This window comes from Rattus norvegicus, chromosome 14 (assembly GCF_021556685.1).
Source record: "Rattus norvegicus strain SHRSP/BbbUtx chromosome 14, alternate assembly SHRSP_T2T, whole genome shotgun sequence".
Lineage (NCBI taxonomy): Eukaryota > Metazoa > Chordata > Mammalia > Rodentia > Muridae > Rattus > Rattus norvegicus.
In genome coordinates this window covers 70,896,124-70,920,436 of record NC_141547.1, presented here as the reverse complement: position 1 = coordinate 70,920,436, position 24,313 = coordinate 70,896,124, and the positions used below count along the sequence as shown (strand labels likewise).

The 24,313-nt window shown below is 41.1% G+C and overlaps 1 protein-coding gene across 19 annotated transcripts in view; it reads right to left on the bottom strand.

Moving 5' to 3' along the window:
• Ldb2 (LIM domain binding 2) overlaps window positions 1–24,313 on the bottom strand; it is a 321,174-nt gene that overhangs the window by 121,861 nt on the left and 175,000 nt on the right. The gene's annotated exons all lie outside the window — the stretch shown is intronic.

Genomic DNA, 24,313 nt, shown 5'->3' with positions numbered 1-24,313 from the left:
TGGTGGTGGCGGTGGTGGTGCAAAGAAAATGATCTTATTCCATCCATATTGTGTTTCTGGGAAACTTCCCTTTGGGAAACAGAAGGGATGGAAAGGGAAGGCATATGGAGGCTTCATGCATACTGGGTTAATCTCCTGAACACTATCTATCTGTTGGGTAAGGATTGTCATTACATAGTACCTGTGACTCTCAAGGCATAAGGAAAACACGGAGAAAGTGGCAAAATAGTCAAATGACATGCAGAAACAGGGAAAACAGCTGTGTCATATCTCAGGACTCTACCTGCACTAGCTGGCCCTAATGAATGTCCTGAAGAGATCTGCAATGCGTGTGTACTACACCCTGGCTCTCGAAGTGCTGGTGCAGCTAAGCAAGGACGAGAGGGAAGACAGGAACAGCTCTCTGGCCAGGAGCCCAACCTTGGGCTACATTTCCAATCTGCTCTGTCCCAGGTTGCCTTTCAGATGTTAGAGAGGCCACACTATCCTCTTGAAAAGCTAATGAATAATAATAATTGTAGCCATTTAGGACTGAAGAAACTGAGGGAGATTGGTGGGACCTCTAGATGAGTATATCCATCAGTCCTGGGAGTTACAATGCTGACAGGGACTATGTTGACTTAGTGTACCAATTCTGCCCAATGTGCCACAAGAGCAGGCAAAGGCAGAAGGAATAGGCTCATAGACAAGGGTGTGGAGTCAGGCAGAAGTACATTTGGGATGGGCTTCAACCATAGGAAACCAAGGTTAGCCCAGTTTCTTCCATCTATTAGCTTGATGTATGAATGGGAAATAGGACTCCTCTTCCAGAACAATGGCCTAGGAAGAGAGACAGAGAAGGACTCAATACTACATTCAAGCCTGGAGAAAAGAATGTTGGGATTGATTAGCAATGCCTTTTTCTCTTGGGATAAGAAAGATGGAGCGAATGCTTCTGCAGAGTGTGAGATTTGACACACTCCTTCGCGTACGAGTGATTCTATAGAACACTCAGGTGACGGGCAGAGGTGGGAGGCCAAGAGTTCACTCTGAGACTCTGCTTTTATACAATCTGGCTTTCATGGAGGACAAGGTTTAGAATATTGGTAAAGAAGGAAATTCAGTTTGTCAGCGTAGGGAACATCCATCAATACAGAGGAGCACCTTATCCAAGAGAGACTTTCTTTCAGCCTATCCAAAGAATCATGAGATCCCAGCACCATGGAGTCCATTGTCCTTAAATTCTCTTTCTCACCTCCTGCTTTTCTTCTTCCCACCCATCCCTAAACACTCTAAGGCGTTCATAATATTTCCTTACTGCTCACCTTATCCCTTGCATCTTACAACCTGGCATATGCTGTCACATGATATTTCTTATATCCGTCTTTATTTCAGGCTTCCTCCTTATGGGTTTATATAAAATGATAGCAGAAAAAAATCTCTGTTCTTAGACATGAAAATGAATTTTGGCCTTTTTAAAATTTATGAGTATAAAAGGGGGCATATCTTCTGACCTCTGTGAGCTTGCTTGCCTCACCCATAAAGGGGATGCTAATAGATGCCAGTCGACCTGTCTGTTTTTTGTTTTGTAGATGGGAAAAATGTGATTTATTTTAGCATGTACTCTGTGCTTGGCAATCTGCAAAGCACCTTATATTTATAATTATGTCTGTGTTGTGTGTTTTTTTCTTTTTCTGTTGCTGATTCTCATTGTCCTCGAGGCTGAATAGGAGGAGGGTGTCCACGGAAATGAGGGTGAATATGAAGGAATTTTGTAGTTTGAATTCTACCCTCTGTGGGTAATGCCCATAAGGGAAGTCTATTGTTCTTATCGTAGCTTCCTGTGGGCCTGTCTTCTCAGGCTGCATTGGTCTGGTCTTCATCCCACCCCTGCATTTCAGATCCACAGTCAGTCAGCACACACACTCACAGCCACCTTTGGACGACCTGGATCACAGGGCTTTATTTCAGGCTCCCATCACTTAACACGGATTGTGTGTGTGAATCAATTTCTTTCAGTACATACACCTGTTGATCAATATCTAAATGAGAAATGGGGAGGTGTATATATTCCTTTTCGGTATTTAAAATCATTTTATAGATGTTGACAAATACATCTGGGACTTTTCATGGATACACAGAAATGTTGGTATTTACGTGTGTGAGATTTAGAAGGTTTAACTGACTTGAATGGCTTGCCCAAGGTCACCACACATGACAGAACGCAAGTTCTAGCCTAAGTATTGTTATAGCTTAATCCCTGCTCCTGTCCTAGGTCATGGAGATCATCTCGAACCTTCACTTTTCTCATCCATATTTCTATTTCATTAATGGTCTTTTCCCAGATATTTTACTTTACCAGGGTTCTAACCCTGCCTATGCCTTGGTCTGCCTTGGAGAAGAGAAAACTGTGGCAGAAGGTTTAGCTCATTGGTTTGGCCAATGATCTCTTCTTATCACTAAAGCTTAACTGGAACACTTCCACGCATATTGAGCTAAGAATTGCCCATGGTTTCTTGTGTGTACAATGCTGGAGTTGAGGATTTTTGGCAGATCACATAATTATACAAATCTTGAAATATTTACTGTCTGGTCCTTTATGGACAAGTCTTGACAAGATCTTTGTGAATTTACTAATGCAGACATGAGCTGGACTTGGTCAGAAATCTGCCATGTTACTCTCCACCATTGGAAACTTTTGCCAAATATCATAAGTTAATCCTTTTCCAGACTCTGAATAGAAGGAGAGTTCATGAATATAAGCTGCCACAAGCAAAGGAGTAACTTGGGGGTCTGGAGTCCATTCAATAATGGGTTCTCCCCTATCATGTACAAACTATTTTCTGTTACCTACCACCTTTTTGAGTTTTGGAGAAGATTACTTTTTCATTGTCGTGAACCTCCTATCCTAGGGATTGGTGGTCATGTTTACTTCACCACAAATATTTAGTCCTCACTACAGTATTCTTTGCTGACTATCATTTAGAACAATTCTACAGGGCAGCATCACAACACTTTAGTCTCCAAGAGATCCGTGAAACCTCCACAATTGACTTGCTAATAGCAATAGTTCAAGACCTTTAGTTGAAGGCTAACTTTCTATTAAATGGAAGACCAGAGTCAAGTCAAGTTCACAGTGAAGCATGACATAAAATATAGAAACAGTTAAGGATTGTGAACTTCAGCCAAAATCCAGCTAGTCTCAGTTTATTACAATTGTATAGCCTTGGGCAAATTCTCTTAGCTATTCTGTGACATAATATCCTCTGTTGCAAAATCAGCATAATAATAGCACTTATCTGAACAATTGTGTTGTGATCAGATCAGGTTAAATTTGTGCTCCATAAGAGAATGGTTGGCATGTAGCAATAGTCAATATGTGAATGAATGGCTGTTATTTATTGAGTGTCAGGAACATGAAGTTGTATGTTAAGAGAGTGCATGGATTATCTTGAACTTGCAACCCTGCCACTGACACCTGATTTATGACAAGCTTCTATATGAGAAAGAAAGAATTGGTTAGAGCTGGTATGTGAAGTACTGTGTAGAACCAGAGTCTGCATTTTCTGTGTCATAATAGTCCTTTAGCTAGATGGCATCACTACTCAAATACTTGGGGAGAATATTTTTAAAATAACATGCACAAAGGCATGAACTTGGATCTCAGATATCTCCAATTCCTTCTCAAACTTGGCCTGGGGACAGTTATTTAAATCTAGGCATATCTTTGAGAGAATTTGACCATGTGAATATCATGTGCCAAGTGGATCCTGTATGAAATGTTCTTGCAGATCTCTATTTTGAGGCCATATCACATCACATGTACTCTTTGGTTCATTATGAGTTTCTTGCTTGATTGAAACCAATCCCTGGGTTTGTTGTAAAAGGCAAATGAGATACTGCATATAAAAACCCGCATCATTCCACAGACTATAGACACATGGGTAGTAGTCATCCATCTGTTGCTGTTCATCAGTTCTGGACTCCTTTCATGGTCAGAACTCAAGCTCACTGCTGTCCAGCTTGGAAGAAAGTTCCATGTAGGAATTCCCTTATCAGAAAGGGAAATAAACAATTAAGCAAATTCTGAGTTTAAGAAAGGCAAATTGAAGAGCGTGGGAGAGTAGCAGCATCCAGGAACCCAAGTGGCAGATGTTCATGCTCTGAGAGGCTCTGAGAGAAAGGATCCAGTGAGAGAGGAGGGTCTGCTCTTTCCTTACTATCAGCTTCTCCATGGTACTTAGAACTGTGCAAGAGCCTTAGGAAACCAGCAAGGGCAGACAATGCCATAGTGAATCACCTGTCAAAGCCTTTCTATAAGGAAAGGAGATTGAGGAACACAGTAAACAAGATGCACAGGACAGGAGAGATAGCAGCTGCTTTCTACATGGGACAGAAGTGGGCTCCCACAGGTGAAAGAAAATTCTGTTCTTCCTTCTAGCCCCCATTCCTCCTTCTCTCTCCCCCTCCCCTTTGGATTTATTCCCTAGCTTTGACTTAGTGATCTAGCATCTTCTTATTCTCCCTGGAAAACACTGCTGCCTGGAATTCCCTTGTTCACAGGTTCCTGGTCCACTGCTTGGTCCTCTGGACAAGCATATGGAGAACAAGACTTCAGGGGTGGTATCCACCTGGCAACATCAACCACAGCTCTTCTACAAGCTCTTACCAGGATCCTTTAACGCTAACTACAAGGGTTCAGGGACTATCACCAGTCCCGTCTTCACGGCAGACCAAAACAAGGATAGGAGCTTCAGCTTATTAGTTTGAAGAGACCCAGCTGTCAGTAGAAGAAATAAGTTGGAGACCCATTCTTTTTGGAAGCAGAGCCTGCAAGACAAACACCCACTTTGCTCTTTCCAGGGTGAAACTGTGCCCAACACTAGGATTGTATTTTGACTAGGTCACCAGAGAGAGAACACAGAAAGGAATTGAGTCCCGAAGATGCTGCCCCAAGTTCAAGAGCACTATGTATGCCTGTATGTGTCTGGCAGACAAGAAAGAAAAGGGTTAAATGGAACCTGGGCCCTTATTTACTGTGTTCTGGTTTCTTTTTTAAACTGCACTACAGGGAAAGATTGCAAGGCTTGCCTGCTCCTTATTAAAAACAGAGAATCTGTTTAGGCAGCAGCTACAGCACAAAAGCAGATAGATATATCACAGGCAGCAGAGAGCCAAGCTACAGTCAGTCTAACATCAGGAGAGACAACGTTCGAAGTCCTCTTGCCAATGGACTGTTTCCAGAACCAGCGAAATGGCGGAATTCTATCTGCTGCCCATGGAGGAGAGAATGCTTCCTTCAAGAAGAGAAGAGAATATTTTCCTTCCCCCTCCCTTCCTCCCTCCCTCCTTCCCTCCCTCCCTCCCTTCCTTCCTCCCCCAGTCCTTCTTCCCTTCCTTCTTTTCCTTCTCTTCTCCCTCTAGTCCTCCTTTCTTTCTTCCCTCCTTCCTTCTTCCTTTCTTGCCTCCTGTTTTTCTTCCCCCATCTCTCCCTCCTTAAATCTATCATTATTTTCCATCTCCTTCCTTCTCCACTTTCTAATTTTCAAAGGTCATTATTAAGGATTGTGATTTGTGGCCAAAACATTAGAATTATAACACTTAAAAGGAGTATGTGTTCGAGACTTTAATACATTTGCTTCTGTTTATTTCCCCCTTTCGGAATCTACTTTAGGAAAAGCGTCACTTAAAATCTAGAAATAATACCATTTTCATTATTGAGTTCTGGCTATAATGCCAAGCTTATTTCTTTACAGCATTCCAGATTTTCCAGATCTTTAGCACATGTAGCTTCTACTGAGACCCACTGAAAACAATTGTAGGTGCTTAATAATTGCTGAATAAATGAACATCAAAAGAACAAGAAGTCCTAGGTCAAAGGTGATCCCTGCTGGCCCTGACTTAGACCAGGATCAGAGATTATGGTCACTTGGAAATGTAAAGAAGACGGGAATCTCCCCATAGTGTTGCCTATCTACCCTCCGTCTATGGCTGTGTGTTAGTCATGTGAAAAATTATTGATTGTTTTAATGATCTGTTTTGTCTTATTTTTTTGATGCTACTGTATCAAACTCCTGGGTTGATGTGTGTCCCTCCTCTACAAGGATTTGATTGCCACAACAGTGAGATGTTCCTGGCAGAGACTGGTGATGATACTAACCACCCTCAATGCACAGCCCAGCACCCATGCTCTAGTGAAAAGTCAGTCAACACTGAATGCCCAGGGCTGCCAGACTTGAGTGATTACACACTACCCAGATGAGAGATTCTTGTTGGGAGAGATGGGAAGTGTGAATACCAAAATGAGACTATGTTTTAAACTCTTGCATTTTTCCCCCACTTTCACAAGACCCATTGCACTTCATGGGATATCTGTTCCAAGGATGCTGAGTGAGTCTGAAGGGAAATGAGAGCAAAGATCAATACTCATAATAACAGTAATGACCCACATTTGTATATTTCTTTACTATTTATCAAGTGTCTTCCCAACCTTAACTCAACTGGAGCTGCACTGGGGAAGGAAGTCAGAAAGATTTCCCTAAGAATACTTTCCCATTTTATGCATTTCCAGAATTACTGGTTTAAAACAAATTAGAAATAGATTAAATGAGGTACCTTTGGTCAAATAGAAAAGCAATTACATGATAGGAAATTGTAATAATCCATCACAGGCACATGGTTACAAATCTCAGGGCTGCTCACTTTGTCAGGACTGCTGCCTCCCACACTGCTCTATGTCTTTGCAGTTGCCAGAGGGGTTCATGGGCTCCTACAATGAGAACCCAGGAGTGCCTGTTGTATCATGAGTGTCCATGTATTAGGGTCCTTCTGGCCTGAGGGCTCACCGCTTATTTCTGAGCTCTGTGTTTGTGAAAGGGTAACATCATTGCTCAACTATATTTGCTGGGTGTATCTGTCAATTTTCTGTTGCCCTGATCAAAACTTATAATCAGAAGCAATGTACAGAAGATAATGTTTACTGTGGCTTATGGCTCCAGACAGAGAGTCCACAGGGACCAGGAGGTATGGCTAAAGCATGAACCTGAGAGAACACACCTGCAACACCAAACGGAAGCAGAGAGACTGAACTAATTCACAGACCATATGAAGCTCAAGAAGAAGGAAGACCAAAATGTGGAAGCTTCAGTCCCTTTTAGAAGGGAGAATAAAATACTCATAGTAGGAAATACAGGGACAAAGAGTGGAACAGAGACCAAAGTTAAAAGGTCATCCAGAGTTAGCCCCACCTGGGGATCCATCCCATAAACAGCCACCAAACCTAGCCACTATTGCTGATGCCAAGAAGCGCTTGCTGTCAGGAGCCTGCCTGATATGGATGTCTCCTGAGAGGCTTTGCCAGAGCCTTACTGATACAGATGAGGAGGCTTGCAACTAACAATTGGACTGAGCACAGGGACCCTGATGGTGGAGTTAGAGAAAGGACTGAAGGAGCTGAAGAGGTTTGCAACCCCATAGGAAGAACAACAATATCAACCAACCAGATATCCCAGAGCTCCCAAGGACTAAACAACTAACCAAAGAGTATACATGGAGGAACCCATGGTTCCAGCCGCATATGTAGCAGAGGATGACATTGTCTGGTATCAATAGAAAAAGAAGCCCTTGGTCCTGTGAAAGCTCATTTCCCCAGTGTAGGGGAATGCCAGGGCGTTGAGGTGAGAGTGGGTGGGAATGGTAGTATCTTCACAGAAGCAGGGGAAGGGGGATAGAAGAGGTGGGGAAGGGGATAACATTTGAAATGTAAATTCATAAAACATCCAATAATAAAGACAATTATAATAAGTGGAGTTAGAGTGCTGGAGAGATGGCTCAGCAGTTAAGAGCACTGACTGCTCTTCCTAGAGGTCCTGAGTTCAATTTCCAGCAACCATATGGTGGCTCACAACCATCTGTAAGATTCTGGTGTATCTAAAGACAGCTACAGTGTATTCATAAACATTAAATAAATAAATATTTTAAAAAAGTAGAGTGAGGGCATAAAGTCATACAACTCACACCCCAGTGACATACTTTATTTAGCAAGGCTGTACCAAATCCCCAAAGACTGACAACAACTGGAAACTAAGTATCAAATATAAGACATTTCTCATACAGAACACCACACTGGATAAGGAACTGGAGAAGTTAAACAAGTACCTTAAAGCACACAGGGAGCACACAGGGCACACACTTGGTGCATACAGGGCACACACATGGCTCTGATCTGAGCTTTTGTCTTTCTGTGCCCAATCCATATGTTTACTATTACATCAATTGAGATCTGTGAATTTATGGGGTCTGACACAATACTGAATATACCCTTGCTATGGTGGGTTTTGATGTTAACTGGATTGAATTTTGAAATAAGGAGGGAAGAGTCGCACTAAGAGTTTCATGGTCTGGGTTCTTGGAGAGAATAACAAGACAGTGGAGGAAGCCCAAGAGTACCAGTATTGTCTTTCTTCACCAGCTGGACACCATAATGTCAGCTCCTCCTTTTCACGGGATACTTTTAATCAAAACAGAAAGAATCCATTGGTGTCATTAGCCAAAATACTTTCATTCATCCTTCTAAGTTATTTCTGTTGGATAAAGATTTAGTCAATGTCTACAAGGAAATTAACTAATGCTCTCTTGTTAATGGTTATTGCTACAAAGAAAACTAGTGAAAGGAAAAAAAGACTTAACTATTAAAAGAACACAAACAGAAAGAAAGACAGATGGACAGACAGACACACACACACACACACACACACACACACCTTTGGTTAATTCCTTGTCAATATTAAGGGAGTATGCTTAGCTTCTGTCCTTATTCAGTTTATCATATCCAATACCCATCTTTCCATCCACACACCACAAACTGAACTGTTTGGTGATATGCTGTTATCCTTACATACATGGATATTGTGTAGAGATAGAGATGGCTTGTCAGTTGAGAGCATGTACTGATCTTGTAGAAGACCTGAGTTCTATTCTCAGCATCAACACCAGATGATAACATCATAACCACCTATAACTTCGGCATCTAGTATAGTCTACCCACCTTATTCAGACGGGTACAGAAGACATAGAAAGGACCCTTTTTATTGCCATTTTTAGAGATCACTGCCATCAATTTTGTATTCATGCATGTGCATATATGAACTGTATGTCTGCTTTATTCTATATGTTTTGTGATGTGAACCAACAAAGATTCTTATTTTATGACATGATATAATGCAAAGTCTCAGTGTAAATCAAAATATAAAACAGGATCCATTACTAACAAACAGAAGTTCAATCAATTCATTGCCGTTTCTGTGCTATTAATTTTTGTAAAGAATGGAAAAGGAAGGAAAGAAAGAAGGACATGAAAAGGAAAGAAAAAAGGCAACAGTATGTTGTCATGGAACTTATGCTCTCTTTGGTCAAATAAGATCAAACTGAAAGAAGTCTCTTGGTTCCAAAATCATTTAAGAGGACTTGAGTTATATATTTGAAATTCATTACACTGGTCTTAATCTCAATGTGGCTTGTATCTTTAACAATATACTTGTTTTAATTTTTTAATATGGATCATGAAAATAATGATTATTATTTGGAAGTGTTAGCTTTGATAACATATTCAGTATGATGCCGGTACATCTCTTTGAATCTCCTCTCACTACAATAGTTCAATATGTCATCATGTAACTAAATCAATTCCAGATCTGATTTGCTGATGCATAGATTCCCATGTTTCTTTATTATAAGCTTATTCACATTTTTATAAACTATATGCATTTTGTTTGCTTGGCTAAGGAAAAATGCTTATCTGACAAAAAGGAAATTGGGACACATTGGTAGGTGTTGGTTGTACTTAAACAAACAAAATGAAGAAAATTTTATAATATAATGGAAGCGTATATTGGAAGCTATCTACTGGAGAATCTAGAGAAAAACAGTCGAGTATGAAACACAGGTTCATACTGACAGGCCATGAGCTTAGGAGAGGGTGGGAGAGAGAAGGAAGAAAAGGAGGGAGGCAAGGAAGAGAGAAATGTAGGTAAGGGCTTGACAACTTAGGTCGAGGCCATGATTGGACAGTAAAAAAATAAGGCAGGAACAAAGCTTTTGTAAGGCAGGAGAGAGAGAAAGAGAAGAAAGGAAAATCAAGACAGAGACAGAGAAGGATGACCCAAATCTGGGTGGTCTTGAATTGTCAAGGTAGTTGGGATGGGTTTCTGTAAGCAAATTTATCTTATCTAGGTGGGTGGTTTATATCCTTATCAATTGGTTGTGAGTTTATTGTGTGAATGTATTGTGGATTGAGAATTTAATATATAAATTTGATTGTTGGGTTACAGTTTGTTGAGTCTTGATTTTATCAGGTTGTTGAGAGTTTATATCATAACTACTAGGGGATGGATGCTGGGAATGTGAGCAGAGTCCACAGTAAGAGAGCCACAAGATAGGCAGTCTCTGTATAAAACTGGTGTGGCACCAAACCTCCTTGGGAACTAAATGGGTAGAGAGATTGCTGCAGGGCTCAAAGAGTAGCCATCACTAGTGTGAGATGGGATGGAGCTTAGGGCACGGTGAGACACTTTGCTGACTCAAATGAGATGAAAATATCCCACAGATACCATGTGGCCCTACAATGCCAGCACTAGCATGGAATAAAATAAACCATTTTTTATTATTTACCACAAGAGAGAGAGAGAGAGAGAGAGAGAGAGAGAGAGAGAGAGAGAGAGTGAGCGAGCTACATTGTTTCACCTTCAATTGAATACAAATGCACTGTTTTCTCTTTTGCTAATTTCTAGTTCAGTATCTTTTACAGTGTGTTCCCAATGTGTCGTTTAAAAATTAAAAAGTAGAACCTGTATGATAGAAGAAGAATAAGACAAACAAGAGGATGAGTAAATGGTCTCCTTCTCTATTCTACTCCCATTATTGCTGGCTTATGAGTTGGGACTGAAGTGACTAGTATGTATGAAAAGAAGGGCTTAGTGCAAAGTCACAGCACACACAGGTGACCCAGCTTAGATCAGCGTATATATTACGGAGGCCCTGTTATGCATGAGCCACGTCAGGGGGCAACTAATACAGAAAAACAAAATCTATTCACCTACTGCATGCACACAGTATGAAGGTCTAAATATGCATACTGCTCTAATTAGAGACTTCTCTCATCAATGTGTATTCTGGATGATAAGTCAGGAATCAGAAGCTTTTTAAGGAAAATATAAGAATGGATGCAACACAGTGGTAGATCACGTGTCTAGGTCCAAATTTCTGCATTAATTCCCCCATTAAAAAAAGATGATACTGGGGCCAGTGAGATGGCTCAGCACTTAAGAGCACCGACTGTTCTTCTGGAGTTCTTGAGTTCAGTTCTCAGCAACCACAGGGTAGCTCATAACCATCTGCAATGGGATCCAATGCCCTCTTCTGGTGTGTCTGAAGAGAGTGACAGTGTACTCACATACATAAAATAGATAAATATTTTAAAAATGATACTTGATTTTGGAATAAAATGCATAGCATAGTATATTTTATCACTACTATAGGAGTACAAAGTTGAAAAGAGGAAACAAGAGCCAAGTGAAAGAGGGACTCTATAGTGGAGCATGAGTGTAGCAATTGAAGCGCTGTAATATTCTCATGGGTTTGGAAAGACAGGGCAAAGGGAAGGGTGGATAAAACCACGAGCCAGATAATGAGCTCCACATACAGGTTCTGTTAGAGATTGGTACCAATTCTTTGATTTAATCAGGAATTCAAATGTAGAAGGTTCTTGTCCCCATTTGGTTTTTGATCGATCAATAAAGATGCTAGCGGACAATGGCTGGACAAAGGAAGATGGGGTGGGATACTTAGATTTGAGGTTGGAACTGGGAAAAAGAAGAGATGTGGATCGCCAGGACTCTGGTGGTGGTGGGGAATGGATCAGATTTAGAGCAGCAGAGGTAAGATCATCCGAAACGTAGGAGGAAAAGGAAAGCACAGCCTGGAAGGACTGCCCAGAAGTGTCTCGGGCAGCAAAGACCAATGGGTCTCACAGAATGTACCAGGGCAGCAAAGTTAAAGTAGATTTAAGAGGTGTTGAGCCAGGAGTTCAGGAGGGAAAAGTATGCTAGCTGTGGGAGGATTAGAACTTCCCAGCCTTTGAGTAGCCAAGGCATTTAAAAATAAGCTAATGTGCATGTGCTTTTTCTTCATGAATATCCAAAGAACTGCTGGGCAGGTGGCTAGAAGCACAACCTACTAAGAGCATGAAGCTGAGTAGCCAGAAACTCACGTTACAAGGTTCTGTTTTCAGCTTTGAACTTTGATTCTTGACCTCTTGATTAATAGCTGAGCCTGAAGAAGTTACTCAACCTGTGTGAGTCTGTGTCTCATATCCTAGGAACAGAATGGTGTCTATGTGTCATGACTGAACATACGAAGACCAGTGAAGCATTTAACATAGACAGTAAATGTTGGAGGAAAATTTCCACGGGGTCCAATGTGGGAGCTGGAGAATGAATAGCTGAATAGTGAACGGGGTCCAGGCATGGCTTCACGCTTACAACACTTGAACTTCTCCCAACTCCCACTTCCAAAGGCTTTGGAATCAATCTAAGTGAAACGAATCAGTTAAGTATATGTGCACAAGATAGCTTAAGGAATTAAAATGTATGCAGACCCAACAGATCAAGTGGAGAAAGGCTCTGAAGCATACGGCTAATGGATGGAAGGATGCTGAGTCAGACAGGGCAGCTTCCCAGGGCCAAAAAAGCTTATGAGAAAACAGGCTGTGTTAAAAGTCAAGCCTAGAGCTTTGGTCCAGCAGCATGACTGTGCGGTGCTCCCAGGAGACAAGTCCCCCTCCTTCAGCAAGAATCTGATAGCTTATTAATCTGAGATTCTAGATGATTCCATACAGCTCCAAATCAAATGTATTGTTGTAAATGTTTGGAGCATTCTGGTAGTTTCTAATCCCCACTGGGAGGTTTTTGCTCTGACAAATGCTCACTTTCATGGCCTGGAGATAGAAGAAGAATGCAAATGAAGGCTAGAGTAACTAATTTAATGCAGAAACGCTGCAGTTTCTTTCCTTACTATTTAGAAGCAACAACTATAATCGAAGAAGGGTTGAAAAAAAGGCCGCAAAGTTTCTGAATAACCAGGACCTTTGAAAATGTACCACTAAGATGAAAACTCTTTTAAGGAAACAGACAGAATTGTGGTCAGCAGAAATTATAAGGAGATGCTGCAATAATATTGGGACCTAACTGTTCAGGATAATATAGAAAGCATGGATGCTAATTTAAAGATATTTTATAGATGTAAGCAAAGTTCTATAAAAGCTAGTCTTAAGTAACGGAGCTTATCAAAGTGGGTGATTAACTTATCTGATCAATTGAATCCTCTAAAAACAGAGAGCCTTCTCCAGCTGGGGGAAAAGGAGTAGAGAGATTCAGTGTGAGACAGAAGTCTTTTCCTATTGAAATGGGGTGAGCATGAGCGTCCCTTAGCATACAGGAGGTGACCCTGGCTGCCTGCCAACAAGCAGATGGAGGCCTTGAGTTTTTTACAATCTTAAGAAATTGAATTCTGTTATCAGCCTGAATGAACTGGGGGGTTGAATTCTTCCCAGAAGAGACCAGAGTGAGATGACAACACCGTGACTGAAGTGTAGTAAGAGAACTAAATGGGGGACACAACTGAGCCCATCTGAGTTCCTGAGCTGCAAGACTGGGGTGTGGCACCTGGGTGTTAGAGGAAGACATTGGGTCCATTCTGATTTTTTTTTACAGAAACTAAGAGCAGATCAATTTTATTGTGATAATAAACTATTGAAATACAGCATTTTGCATTTTAAAAAGATGTCCACATCCCAGCTCTGTGGACCTTCGCCTCTATTTTTACTGCTGTTGAAAATACATGAGGTAAGGGTCTGTTTATAAATAAAGGTCTCCGGAAACAGGTAAGCCTGAATTTTCAAGTGAGTTTGTATCATTTAGAAACCTCCCGTGTCATTTTGAGCATTGTTCATCACCATGTTTCCATAGATGAAGAAAAGAAAAGGCAACTGTATAGGGTGGTTGATGGGAGGTGAGTTTTCCAAAGTCAAATGTGTGTGCTCCCATACTGTAATTATTTGAATTTGTCAGGGAAATGAGGTAAAGCCTCAGAAACAAGCAGAAAGAAATTTGTCAAAATAACAAAAGATTCCAACTTCAGTTCTGCCAGCTCCATAGAGAGTCTTATCTCTCTTAGTACAGGGGACAAGAGGAACATATAAGCACAACCATGTCTTTAAGGATGCAAAAAGACCAGACACTGCCTCGTGATCACAAGGTATCCATGAAGAACCCTGTGTGTCACATTTCAAAGCACTAAGTCCAATGACAAAGATATTGGACTCCCTCTACCTATTCATCTTAATGCTCAGAGATACCCACCAGTTAGCCGGGACTGTTTCTTGCTTACATTGCCCACCTCTTATGCTTCCTTCCTATGAGTATAGCTCAATTAATTTAAGGTGTTGGCATATGAAGGTAGCTACCTTGCTACCATAGCCAGACAGGCATATGTTTAGGGTAGGGACAGCTTATCTCCTGTGAGAGTCTTGTGCCAGGAAAGCTCTGCCAATGTTCAATTCTGAGGTTCAGAAGGAAACACACATGCACCGAGGTCACCAGCCTAGCCTGATTAAAAAAGGAACAACTTTTCAGTTCCTTTTAAGGTTATTCTTTATTTCACTAGCTATTCAGAATTAATATGAGAAGCAGCACTATTACTGGGGTCCTCTTTGAGTCCCCAAGAACATCTATCAAGAAAGCATAACTCATCTGCAATCCATTTCACCAACATGACTCAGTTTCCAAAATCAGACCCTCAGCAGATGTCCTTTCTCATTTATATGTCTATCTTTCTGGAAAATTACATTAATGTTGGCTTTTGTTATTGTTGTTGTTGTTAATAATCTACATTCCCTTCCCATCTGGGAATTCTCTCTCCAAGAGATAAATAAGAAGTGAACTTTCATAAATGTTTACGAGGTTCAGAAAAGAGTATGTCACTTTAAATATCTCAGTACAAAACAACAACTGCATTTATCTCCACATGTATTCTTTTTTTCCATCTTTATTAACTTGAGTGTTTCTTCTTTACATTTTGATTGTTATTCCCTTTCCCAGTTTCCAGGCCAACATTCCCCCTAGCCCCTCCCCCCTTCTATATGGGTGTTCCCCTCCACATCCTCGCCCCATTACCGCCTTCCCCCCAACAATCACGTTCACAGGGGGTTCAGTCTTGGCAGGACCAAGGGCTTCTCCTTCCACTGGTGCTCTTACTAGGCTATTCATTGCTACCCATGAGGTCAGAGTCCAGGGTTAGTCCATGTATAGTCTTTGGGTAGTGGCTTAGTCCCTGGAAGCTCTGGTTGGTTGGCATTGCTGTTCATATGGGCTCTCAAGCCCCTTCAAGCTCTTTCAGTCCTTTTTAAGATTCCTTCAACAGGGGTCCCATTCTCAGTTTAGTGGTTTAATGATGGCATTCACCTATGTATTTACTGTCCACATGTATTCTTATTTGAAAGATTTTCCTCATAGATAACGGTTGGGGTGGGAGATATGGAGCTGGCTAAACTCTACTCACAGTATGCTTTCTGCAAGCCCAAGAGCTAAAATAATGTCAAGTATGAACATGGTCGAAATATGTATACTATAGTGAAGGAGAGAACACATGTACATGCATGTACACACATGTACACACAAGTACACACACACACACATACACACACAAACACACACACTGGATTTTGGCAGATTAAGATACCTGAACTCTAGACATAGCACAATCCTGACTTGCAGGACCTGGATCAAATGGCTTCTATCACAAGTCTGGAACAGAATCTCTAAGCTTTGCCAGCTCTGGAATTGTACAGGTCCAAGCACCAACTCACAAAGAAGACAGGAGTTTAAGAGTTACTTAAAATTGTGCTCAAGCATCCTTCCTGAAGATCAGTCCTATTCCTATAGGGACATACCATTGCTAACACAAAATTTCACCTAGAGAAAGTGCTCATCCACAGTTCTTATGCTGAGAGCCTGTAGTCCAGTTCCTCATGCTGTGGTAACTGCCGTAGAATTATATTTCGGCTATTTTATTACTATAATTCTGCTACTGTTATGAATCATAGTATAAATATCTATGTTTTCTGATGGTCTTAGATGGCCCCGTGAATGACTCATTCAATCCCCAAAGGGTCATAACCTACAAGTTGAGAAATGCTGGCCTAGAAGAAGCTGTGAAAAAAACAAAATGAAGCAAAACATTGAAGGGTGAATCATTAGCATATTGATGAGTGATGTTAACACATCGATTCATGTTAGATGCTGCAACATACAAAGCCCTAGATGGAGTATCTTAATGAGATGGATACATCCTTCTTGTTTGTCTGTACCTTGAATAGGAGGTCTACCAACTGTATAATGATGCAGACACATGAGCCAGCTCCCTTCTTTCAATAGCTCACCATTGTCTGGTGCTCTATCCCTAATCCACCAGGGAGGGTAAACAGAGTAAAGAAGGACCACTGATATCTGAATCCCATAGCTTGAAAGTGATATAAATCTGTGTTCGCTTCATATTTTGTTAGTGGCAATGCATCACAAGCTCTTGGAAGCACAAAAGAAGTACTTGGAACAACAGCTTCTGGCTTAGCAAACACTGGGCAGCATCGAAGACCCTCCATGGAAAATAAGAATCAATCTTTGGAAAGCAACGTCCACAGTTAGCCCATTATCCAATATAATCAAATGCAAGTCTTACAGTTAAAAGTTACCTATTTTCTATTGTAACTTTTATATTAGCAAGTACATTTCTGGGTTATCTGGTTTGAATTATGGAACTTAAATGTTCCAAAGAAAACACTGCCAGTATGGCTACAAGCAAGCGCAACCCAGCTGGACCCTGGTGTGTATTTTGTTCTGTGTCGCTTTTGTTTTTGTTGTTGTTTTTAGCCTGAATAAGCAGAAATAGAAGCCAGATGAGTCCAAGAGCAAGAAAATGGGCCCAGTGATTTCTGTCCAATTGTAATAAAAACTAACACATGAAGCATGCCTGGATTTAGGTAGAATTCAACTCATCAAGAATATTCTACAAAATATGTATATAGTCCTTGATTGCTCATTCATCATATTTTGGCTTATTGAGCTGCTGACACAGTTATATTTCTTATTTTGTACGGAAAAACCAGCACGTTGAAAAAAAATGGATTATTTTCTGGAGTGCCCAACCTTGTTTGTAATATGTTCTTCAGGACAAAGATGGAATGTTTTCAGACTTCAGCCGGGTAGAAACACTTGGACCCTTTGGATGTGGATTTGGTAACATCTCTGCCATCCATTAGCATTTATGAAGTAGAGAAAAAGAAAACTTTACTATAAAATACATTCAGCTCTCTGGGCCATTCTAAGTATCAACTAAAGCAGGGGTTGAAAGACTTTTTTTTTCTTAAACAAATGACCAAATAGTGGGTATTTTAATCAATTCTTGAGAGGGTGTATTCTCTGCTATGACTATTGACAGTACTAGAGGAGCGCGTCTCTACTTTAGCATTGCAGGCATAAGAAGGAAGAAAAAACAGCCCTGTGTGATAAGGGAATGAGTGAACCTGGCAGGGCTCCAATAGAATGCTATTTATAAAATTGGGACAAACTGAGTGTGACCAACAAGCCACATTTTATCAATTCCTAAACTGCAGACAAAATGGCAGTAGACCCAAAATGGAAATTTCTTTCACCATGGGCTGGGAAGACAACTTTAGTTTTCCTCCTCCAGTTTAGACCTTTCTCTTCCAAGTTCATTTGAAACAGTACTGTAAAAGACAAATACAACTGCTATTATAAGTAGGTGATGAAAAGAAAGGATGTTGACCAACTGCTAATGAGAAAAGTTTGAGACCCAGGAGACTATGGTCTGATTCTGGCTCTGTCAACACAAAAGATGTGATTCTTCCTTGCCTCATTTAACTTCATTAGGTCTTTGTTTCTGCTTCTCTGAAATCAGCTAGTTACCGGGGGTTACCCCCAAATATCCCTTACATCTCTCAATCTCATTTAAACTGGGCTGGGAAAGCAACAAAAACTTTGCATTGGACTTAGAGAATACCCAGCAGCCTGTTTAATATGTTCCTGTAACCAGATTGCTTAAAATCCCTGGGGCACGCTTTGTTGAGTGGACCTCATAATTGCTGCTGAAAGAGTTAAATAACATGATGCTTTATTGGGGGAAATAACGTAGCAGGAAATGGGTATATTAGACACCCTACTATGAATCCAGCCCAGAAGTGACTCTATAACTAATTTGGAGAAATTTTCCTTAGGATGTGACATCACCAAAGCTGTTCATGTTTCTGAGAAGCAGGAGACATTCTCTAGCAAGTTGCAATTGAATCAGATAAAAATAAGCCAAGATGTATAGGCATGGCAGAGTTCTGATTTACCACAGCATCAGAACTGTCTTTCCTCAATGTAAGCTCCATGAAGGGAGTTACCATGAATCTGACCCCCTTCTAGAAGCCACAAATTGGTCCTGCCACTCCCCCTTCATTATAATGGTTCCTTCATTACAGATAAAGCATACATCGGAAGCGATAACTGCAGATGATTGGCTGAAATGAGAGAAGTTTAGTATGTTTGTGCTGTCACTCAGTAGGCACGTTGTTTCCAACTCTCAGCACTATCTTCTCATTCTTATTGGTGGAGAGGCTCCATTGCTCACACAAGGACAAAGTATGTGGGGAGGAACACGTGATTGCACCACCACTGCAGTGTATGAGAAATCACACATACCTTTGGGCAGCTATGGTGACAGCTGACATAAAGCATCTGAACCCAACCTCCTCTGAGAACTCCTAAGTCAGGGACTGCTTTCCCACAAACCAGAACTTACCAGGGAGTAAGATTTGAGAAACCATGGGAATCTAAGTCTGGGGCACAAGTTTATTCTTGACACTGGGACAGAACCTGCAATAGACTGTAGGTGAAGTTTGCCTGCTTTTAAGTGAATGGATGAAGGAAGGATTGCTGACATTTGTTGGTATGATATCAGTCCAAAAAATAAGACTGATCACTTGCCTGTTTCTTTATAATACATACTTGTGCTTTGGCCACAGACTACAAATGTCCTCCTTATTCATCCAACATTCATCCTCTCCAAGTTTGGTTCATACTTCCTCTGACATTGCACTCAACTTCTCTTATGTTGTCTCTCATTCCTCCTCTATTTTCATCTCTCATGTTTACTGGGAGGAGGTGAGTTTTTTTAATCAGCCAAATATCAGGAAAAAATGAGTTTTTAATTTATTTATTTTTACACGTTTCCCTTGTGAAGTTTCTCTCTGTAAACTTGAAAAGAAAATCCATTATTAACCCAAGTTTCTTGGTGCAATGCCTCTTGCTGCTTGTGAAGAACTGTGATGGATTGGCATGCTGTGTCCAAACCTCCCTCCAAATCCCCTTTTAAAATCCTATCACCTCCACTGTGATGGTATTAAGAGGGGAGAGTTCTGGTTCTATCAGCATCAATGGGAATAGCGGCGTGACAAGAAGATACTCTTAACCTTGTGGTCTCTTCTTCTGGTCTCTTGATCTTTGCTATACAAAGATACAGAATAAAGGTTTCTACAACCAGGGGGCAAGTTCTCACCAGATGACATGTCTTCAGGAATCTTGAACTGGCTCTCCCTAGAATGAGGGAACTGAAGAAGAATGGCAGGTAGGGCATTCTTTGAAGAAGAAGAGAGACAAATATCAGGAGAGGAACAGCATAAGGACTGATGTCATCTTAGGGCATCCTGATGAAAGAAAATTCCCTGGGTACATAACAGGAACCAAGTCAGTTCCAGTCTGGGTAGAAGGAAACTCTGATTCTCCATGACATGTAGGGCAGCCAGGAAACTGCCTTAGCAATCTACAGAACTGAAGGGCCATACATCAGAAAACTGAATGGTGAGAGGTAAAATGTTGTTTAAACCACTCAGTTTCCTCTAAGGTTTTACAGAAGCCCAAGGTAGGACCAAGAACCCTAATTTTCAATGATGACAATGATCAAAATAGGAAAGAGAACGATTAAAAGATGCCCACACTAAGTTTGGGTTGCTTTAGAAATCAAACAATACATCTATTGAGGACAGCTTCTCCTGTCAGTTAATGTGCACTTACATCCAGGGAAGTCTCTCCCTCTGTGCCTCCACACATGTTTCCTACACAAGCAAAATGGCCCAGAAAAAGTGTTAAGAGAATATAACAAGTCCAGGTTTTTAGAATGAGTCTAAGGTTTTTAGGATACAACATTCAACATGTTTCAAACACACACAAACACACACACACACACACACACACACACACACACACACACACCAGCTTCTTATTAACTTTGAGTCAGATAAAGAAAATGAAACAAAGATTTAAGTCAATTATTCTGAGTTATAAAGTATTGTCTTCGTCAGGGTTTCTATTCCTGCACAAACATCATGACCAAGAAGCAAGTTGGGGAGGAAAGGGTTTATTCAGCTTACTTCTATTTTGCTGTACCATCACCAAAGGAAGTCAGGACTGGAACTCAAGCAGGTCAGGAAGCAGGAGCTAATGCAGAGGCCATGAAGGGATGTTTCTTACTGGCTTGCTTCCTCTGGCTTGCTCGGCTTGCTCTCTTATAGAACCCAAGACCACCAGCCCAGGGAAGGCACCACCCACAGTGGGTCCTCCCACCTTGACCCCTAGTTGAGAAAATGCCTTACACCTGGGTCTCATGAAGGCATTTCCACACCTGAGGCTCCTTTTCTATGAAAACTCCAGCTTGTGTCAAGTTGACACACAAAACCAGCCAGTACAGGTATAAAAGTACAAGAAGGAGGATTTGAACTAAAGTCTGTTGGGTCCTGACCACTTTACTGATCTTGTAAACAAGCACGGCAGGAGCAGGGTAATTCATTAGCAAATGGAAGCAAGAACTTAGTGAAAAGACAAAGGAGTCATCAGGAAATAATGGAAGAAAGTGTGCATGGGTTTCTGGGCTCTCTCCTCCTGCCAAGTTTAGCCTGGTGTATCAGCTTCTGTCCTCATCCACATTGGAAGCTGAGTCATGTGGAGTAGAATGTAATTGCAGGATTCTGAGGAATCCCCCACATGGCTGACGGACTTACCTGTCTCTTCATATTCATGTGCAGCAGCAGCAGTAGCAGACCGTATTGGATACTTTCTGTGGGTCACTCCCAAAGTCTCTCACTAAGCATTTTTACATGAGTGATTCCATTTAATCTGTGTAACCTTTTGAGGAGGCTTTACCATTCTCATTCATTGATTTATTGTTAATACACGAGAAAATGGATGCTTAAGAGGATAACTTTTCTAAGGATCACGGTTTGATTGGGAGCAGAGCTAGGATTGGAGCTCAGCTTTGCTTCATGCTAAAAGCTTAATCTATAATCTCCCCATTCACAAAAGAATGACGCACCGAATACTGAAATCTGATAACCATGTGCAATTTGCATATCAACCGAGACACAGATGTTTGTATAACTTTCCAGGGAGGGATTCATGATGGGCTATAAGGCAGGGCAGGATGTGAATGGGACTCCGTGGGAAGAACAGACCTGGGCACCAGAGAGGGTGCAGAAAGAAAGCTATAAATTACCGATTAGAAAGGATGGATACATGTCATTTTTGTGGGCTATCACTGTGTCCTTTTATAGACTATAAATAAATACACAGAAGCAGACATTAAACTGATACATTAGTAATTCCTTCTCTACCAATTCTTTTTGTACCCATAAGGCTTTAAGTTAAAACAAAAGCCTTTGGCATTTGACAATGAAATGTACAGGCACACCCCTGTGACTGGTGAGGATGTGTGTGCTGATCCTGGAAACTATGAAACAGGGTGGGCCTTTTGCCACACTGTCTGGGTCACTCTCATCAGCCTCATGGGAAACTGGAGAAGATAGCAGGTAGGGCATTCTTTAGGGAAGAAGAGGAGCAAATACAAAGTGAAGGATATAGTAAGAAGTGATGACATCTTAGGATTTCCTGAAGAAAGAAAATTCCTTGCATCCATAACAGAAACCAAGTGAGTTCTATTCCCTTCGGGTGGAAAGGAAGCCATGCTTCTCCATCATGTGAAGGGCAGCCAGGAAGGAGCTATAACTGACAGGCCAACATTTGATCTTGAGCTCATTATTTGTCCAAAGTCATCAACACAGCAGAATGATAAAAGTCATTACAGCTCTCACAGCACCCACACACCAGAAGGTGGGAAATGTAGGCAAACTCTTCCTCTCCTCTACATGATGGTTAATAACAATTTTCAAGTGGACAGGATCTACCTGCCCAGTTGATACCCCCCATCCCAGCATATCCATGAGGGAGTTTTAGACTTGGTTAACTGATGGGAGAAGACCTGTCCTGAATATGAGAGGCAGCAGGATAAGAGTTGGAGTGCTGTCCTGGACAGAAAGCAAGTAAGCCTAGAACCAGCTCTTGTCTCACTGTTTCCTGACTGCAAGGGCACGGGGTTCAGTCATGTTGGGCTTCTGTCTTGGGGGTGAGCTTGGCCATGATGGGCTGTGCTCTCAATCTGGGTCAGAATAAACCCTTCCTCTTATAAGCTGCTTGTGTTGGGTATCCCCGAAACATGTAAAGGCACTAACACATTTCACATTGCATTTTTCCTTAAAAAGCCTTTGCTCTGTGTCTATGGTCACTGTCAAACCATTAAGTTGCCACATGTAGTCTGACAATATAAAAAACTGTAATGCATCTTTACTTATTTCATGGAGCCTTGAAGAACTTATCCAAGAGACCTGGTCTAGGATGGTAGGGTTTGGTGCTATTGTTTGTATACTTATGGATACATACTAAGTATGATGGAATCTCCCTGAAATATCCACTCCATGTGATGGTGTCTACCTCCTCCCATACAAAAGAGGTCTCATTCAGTTCTAAGTCTCAACTCTGCTAGTTTTCTCATATTTAGCATAGCGCAGACAATGTTAAGCCACCAAAACCAGGGGTGAAAGTGAAATAAGACAACACATTAGCCCCTGAACATAGTAACTAAGAGTTTTTCTTATAGTATAGTCCTTTTCAGATTGCAAGAGAATTATGATGCATCGGGGAGAGCTAATGGTGTCTATTTGCTCGTTTTTCTAAATTACCCAGTGCATGATGCTATATAATCTAATGGGATTGCCTATGTCAGGTTAGGAACTTCTAAGAATAGTCAGAAGTTGAAGCTGAGAATGTAAAGAAGTCTATTTTCAGAGCTCTACTTTGTCTGATGCCATTTTTAACACAGAAGTCTTAGTGGAAAGTAGCTTCAGAAGGGCAATGGAAGAGTAAGCTCCATCAGGGTGAGACGCACACATGTATTTGATCAACTTGAACTAACCAATAAAGAAAACATACACGGCCTGTTTCCACTGGCCATGTTGCTCCTGAAGAGGAAATGCTTTCCTCACTCTTTAATTCATAGGGAATCTGTCATGGGCGTGAGGAATACATAGGGTACAGAGTACCACAATGGTATGGGAAAAGAGCTGTGATGCTTTTACATGTGTACATTTTGGGAACTGGGGTTGGTCCTTCTGGAGAGTTTAGGTTCCTTCAGGCTCAGCGGAAACAAGACAAACAAAAGTTGAGATCATAATTTCCAGCTGACGTCTAACATACTTATGCCAATAGATAAATGTTGCTCTCATCTCTCACCAAAGAAGCTTCTTCATACAGCAGACACCATTTCAAAATGCCCTAACAAGACCTAAACAGTGACCACAGCATTTGGAATGCCAAGGTGGGTAACTGAATTCTCATAAGACTTCACTCCAGGAGGAATCCTAGGCAACTGATGCTGCCTGGGAGGGGAAGAATGAGTCTTTTACATAGCTTAGTCCTATAGTAGGTTAGCCAATAGCAGTAGGTCAGCTCTAACATACATATGAGAAACACCAGGATTGCAGAAGGCTGTATGCATACATTTATATACATGCTTATGTATATAATTATAATTAAAGAATAAAAATCCATGTGTCTGAGAAGGAATGGTAAGAGCATAAGAGGACTTGGAGGGAGGAAAGAGAAGGAAAGAGTAATTTAAATACAGTACTCATATGTAAAATTCTCTGAAAGAATCCTTTAAAGTAAATCCTATTAGCCAAGCTTGATTAGAGCCTTCAACCTGAGGGTTGAAACATGAGAAGCTGACAGGGAAAGAGACAAAATTATGCTTCAGTAACTTAGGTCCTACGGAGCTAAGCGTCTTGGAGTTTAAAATTAATTCTGTTGTTTACTGGTTTCTAGAAATATTTTAAATACAC